Source organism: Dipodomys merriami, unplaced genomic scaffold (genome assembly GCF_024711535.1).
Source record: "Dipodomys merriami isolate MVZ:Mamm:240054 unplaced genomic scaffold, mDipMer1.0.p SCAF_9, whole genome shotgun sequence".
Taxonomy (NCBI): Eukaryota; Metazoa; Chordata; class Mammalia; order Rodentia; family Heteromyidae; genus Dipodomys; species Dipodomys merriami.
Genome location: NW_027206512.1, coordinates 5,241,576 through 5,246,847, shown reverse-complemented (window position 1 = coordinate 5,246,847; position 5,272 = coordinate 5,241,576). Strand labels below are relative to the sequence as shown.

The 5,272-nt window shown below is 35.3% G+C and overlaps 1 non-coding gene across 1 annotated transcript; it reads right to left on the bottom strand.

The window, feature by feature from the left end:
- Positions 1-1,263: 1,263 nt before the first annotated feature.
- Positions 1,264-1,388, bottom strand: LOC138821143 (small nucleolar RNA SNORA40). Its single transcript, XR_011370081.1, has one exon. It is a non-coding gene; the product is annotated as a small nucleolar RNA SNORA40 (small nucleolar RNA).
- Between the last annotated feature and the right edge of the window lie 3,884 nt (positions 1,389-5,272).

The following is a 5,272-nucleotide window of genomic DNA, read 5'->3' as shown; positions in this document are numbered from 1 at the left end:
GTTTAGGCCCCACGATTGACAAAGCGGGGAAAACACGGAAAACTTTACAAGATTAAAAAAAATACATTCCCTCAAAATCTTTTTTGTATTTTAATGTGCCATTATTTTCATCTCTTCAGATAGAAGATTATTCTCACTTAAATTTGAAAGGAAGGCATTTTCATTAAAATTAAATTTACTTCAATGGATATGTAAGGTTATACCTATTAATGGGTTTTCATATGATGTTTCAATACATGTATACAGTGTGCAACATATAAAGAAATTTAGGCATCTCTCTCTCTCTGTGTGTGTGTGTGTGTGTGTGTGTGTGTGTGTGTGTGTGTGTGTGTGTGTATGTGTGTGTACTGATACTGCCTAGAACTCATGGGCACTTCCCATGGCTTTTTTTTGCTGATGTTCTACCACTTGAGCCATTCTTCCACTTCCAGTTTTGGCGGTTAATTGGAGATAAGAGTTTCAGGACTTTCTTGTCCAAGATAGCTTTAATTTCAATATTCAGATCTCAGACTACAAAGTAGCTAAGATTATAAGTGTGAACCCCTGACACCCTATAGGTTGAGCATGTCTATTTCCTCTAAAATCTGTCAGTTCTTTTCAGGAGAAAGACTACTTTTCCTATGTACTTATATATACACCTGTTACCTCCAGTGTTATGTGGAAGTACAAACAAGAGGATCACAGCCTTGGTTGTCCTGGGCAGAAACCATACTTTGAAACTAACAATAAATGGAGCTGGAGGCATGGCTCAAATTGTGTGACATATGCCTAGTGAACCCCAAGTTTTATCTCTAGTATTACCAAAAAAAATCATAGTTTCAAATTGTTAATTGCTGAGAGTATTAGAATTAGTAGCATTTTTAGTATGATTTTTGCTAATATTTTTATTTTGAAACTTGCAAAATTCATGAAGTTCTGGTAACTTATTAACTATTATTTTTTCATATCAGCTTATAGAAAAGAAATGATCCATATCTATGTAGCTTCAGGGCCCCCATGTGCTTGCTGTATGAAGGAGGAGGTCCAGTACAGTGTTCTGTTTATTATTACTGATTATTACTCTTTTCTTATGGAGTAAACATCAAAAGTTTCTTTTCCTTGAGGAGCCCTGTCTATCAAACTAGTAATGCATACTAAACCCTTCCTTACATGTCTAATTAGAGATGTGAATATCACTTTTTTTTAGCTTTTACATCAACTTTATTTTCAGAGCCATTTTGCATGAGTTAACAAAATCCCATCATTGCCAAATATTGCAGGAATCATATTACTTCTTATTGTACCAAAAGTCATACTCAATAATGAGATCTGAGTTGCAAAAGAGGATTTACTATTTGCATCTGTCTGTAAGGCTTTGTTCATATTAAACAAACACACACACAGAAGAGCTAAATGAAAGTCACTTTTCAAGGCTACTTTACACTCTGAGATAGTTAATGCCTCACAAAATGATATGATAATTTAGAACATTGTCTGAACAAACACTCAGATATAAAAACTATCTGGTCGCAAGCTCTATTAGGATAACCAACAGCATTAAGGAAAATATATTTATTTGGAGATTACATTCTCATGCCATCAATCTCCATACTTTAAAATTTATAGGTGATCCTTCTAAACAATAAAATTCTCGGTGAGTGAGTATTTATTCATTCTATCCCCAATGCATATAATGAAGTCCCAATTGCCAATGTGAGAGTAGTTGGAAGTAGGACTTTAGAGAGTTGATTGATCAATTTTAGGTGAAGTCACATGGCAGGATAACCGTAGTGGGATTAGTATTTTGTGTGTGTGTGTGTGTGTGTGTGTGTGTGTGTGTGTGTGTGTGTGTGTGTTTTGCTGGTATGTGGCTAGGTGGGGGGACTCAGGACTGCATGCTTGCTTTCTCATGTTTGATGCTGGCTGTACCACTTGATTCATACCTCCAGTTCAGTTTTTTGTTAGTTAATTGGAGATAGAGTCTGGAGAACTTTTCTGCCTGAGCTAGCTTTGAACTGTGATCCTCCAGGCCTCAGTTTCCTATGTAGTTGTGATTTCTGGTATGAGCCACTGGTGCCCTGTATGGATTAATGTCCTTTTAAAAGGTAAGGAGAGCATAGCTAGGTCTCTTTTTGCCATATGAAGACACAGTAATGAGGCTGCCTCTTAAAGCCAGGAAAAGAGCCCTCATGAGGGACTGAATTGGCTATACCTTGATCAAGAACTCCCCAGACTACATAGCTGTTGTTTAAGTCATTTATTTTATGATATTTTGATGAGGAAATTCAAGCTGACTAATGCATATTGGATAAGAAGTTCTATAAAAATTCATTTTATTCTCAAGACAATTGAAGTCACAGAGGCATAATAGCTTATCCAAGTTGTCATAAAGGTCTAGAATTGCTAAATATGTTATAGACAATAAAAGGAAAATGTAGCAGTTATGCTACACCTGAAAGTATTGTCCCAGGGACTTGTCAATAATGGTTGGTGGTAGATAATGGTGGTGATGATATAACAATGATGATCAAGGTGGCCCTAATTTTCTGTATCTGTCAGCATGATGAAATTTTATTTTACTTTATTAATTTATTTTTTATTGTGAAAATACTGTACAGAGGGGTTACAATTACATGGGCAAGGTAATGAGTACATTTCTTATCAAGCATTGGTGATGAAATTTTAAATAAAGTGTTTTTTTTTTTGCTTTTTTCCCCCCAATATAACAGCACAAAAACTTATTTAAACAATGTTGTATGAGACATAGCTACATTTAGAAATGAAGAACCAAAGGCCCAGCCAAACGATACTTTTGGAAGAAGTGGTGCAGAGAAAAAGTATAACTGGAGAAGAAAAGAGTGTGATCTGGAGGAGGGAAGGAAGATGGTGGAAAGAGAGCAGAAAAACAACCTTCTCTCTGAAGAAGGAGAATTTTAGGGTCTCATCAGGAACTCCATATCTAGAGAGTCACCCCAAGTAAGCCATAATTATACAGAGATATAAACCAATGCAGATAAACTGATTGCAAAAGAAGAGGAGCTCAGGGATAGTGGTTAGGCCCTGAGTTCAAGACCCCCAACAGAGAGAACAGAAAACCAAAACCAAAACCAAGAAACAAAATACCAGACAGCTCTTAAAAGCTGAGTTTGTTTCTAGGTTGTGCTGAGTAGGAGCTCAGAGACTAGCCACCACTACATATCAGTATGTTAAAGATTCCAGTTAAACTGCAGTCCCACCTACACCCAACCTCTCTGCAGAATCTAGACTGAGTTAAAAGCTATCTCCTACCTGTTTTAGCTCACACAGCCATCCTTCCTTCCCATGTTGCCTAATTTAGACTGTGAGGAGAGCTACAGAGACTCCAATTTTCTAAGATAGAATGTTTTTCTGCCCACTCAAATTGACTAGAGAATTCATCTTTTCTCTTTGATTTATAAGAAAGTAGAGACAGACCTAAAAAAATTTAGCTATTTGCAATTGTACTGAGAGTGGTAATCTAGATAATATACACACACCTATATAAAAAGGTTTCAGAATCCAACAATGTCCCAACTCCTTGCACTTAAGCAATGTGGATCGCAACCTACAAACATCAGTGATGCCTCTTACCTGTGAAATAAGGAAATCCTCCCCCTCCATGGCCCCCCTGCTCCCCCCTCCCATGATGTTACTCAGATATATTAGCTGCAGAGATAGTGAAGATCACAACAAACAAAACAAAGACTCCACTAAGAGATTGCATATCACACATTGGGAAACACCAGGTTGCCCCCCCCCCCCCCCCCCGTGCCACCCAATTGGAGAACTCTTTTTTTTGTCCTTCCTTGGTATTTTTTTGTTATTTTTCTGCTTTTTGTTAGTTTTGTTTTTATTTTTTGTTCATTGTCGTTTTGTTTAGTCCTAGATATACAGACTATGGTGATTGCTAAGCCTGTTTCTAAGTTTTGTGAATACTTAATTCTGAGTATATTTTTGATTGATCAATTTTACATTTTTCTATTTTTATTTTTTAGTTTTTTGCCTTCTCCTTTCCTTTTCTTTATTCTTTTATTCTTTTTTCTCCTTCCATTATTTTATTTGTATTTCTTTTATTTCTATTTGCTTCCTTCATTTCTGATCCTTCTCTTTTTCTTTCTTTTCCTTTGTTCTCTTATTGTTTGTGTGTTAGATTGACTGTATTTGTTTCCCTTTTGACTCTGTCTAATTGGCTCATCCTGTTATCTTTTAGGTTTCATTTGATTTATACTGACTCTAATAAGAGATTTCCTCATTGGCTATAAAAATATATAATCTCCTTTTCTTCACTACAATACCCCCCCCCACAAAAGTGAAGGTGTATTTAGATAGGGAAATATCTATTTATGATGTAAAGTTTTGATTTAAAGTCTATGCAATTGTAGAGTTCTTTGTTGGTTTTTGACTTTACATTATATCCTGTTGTGGTTTCAGATATGAGTGCTTTTGTTTACAAATAGGCAGAACAAACCATAGAAACAAAAGAAAAATGGCAATTCAAGGAACCACAACTCCCACAAAATATAACCAGGCAAGAGAGCAGATAAATGAAGGACCTAGAAGATAGTTCTCAAAATTCTTTAAAAAACCACTACTGATAAATATGTTTAATAAAATATAGAAAATCTGTACATGGCTATATATGAGCATGGTGAAGCTAAGCAGATTATTAGAGGAATTCATGAAATCCACAAAACAGAAAGATGAATGAATTCCAAGAAAAGGAAGGGAGTCCAATGACCAAAAATAGGCACTCAGCTAAAGGATATAAGAGAAGACACTAAAAATCAAATCAAGGAAGTAAATAAATCCATAGAAGATTAAACACAAAGCTTCAATAAAGAGACTGAAGCCATCAAAAAAGAACAGTTAAAAGGCAGGAAAAAAGTAGATAGACTTAACAGAAGATTAGAAGAAAAAGAAATTGGAGACTTGGGGGATCAAAGATATTCTATATTTTATATAGAGAGCACAGATAATTATTAAGAATAAATCCAAACAAGAAAGGTCCTTAGACCTAATATAATGCTAACAGGTATTGAGGAAAGACAAAAGAAGGAAGCTAAAGAGATAAGAAATACTTTTAACAGAATCCTAGCAATGAAATTCCTAGGCAGCTCAAATGATAGATCCATTCAGATACAAGAAGCATTTAGAACCCTAAACATACCATATCAGAATGGAACATCCTGTTGCCACAGTATAATCAATAAAGAATCAATAGAGACCAAAGAAAGGATTCTTAAAGCTGTTAGGGAGAAGAAATCAATCACTTATA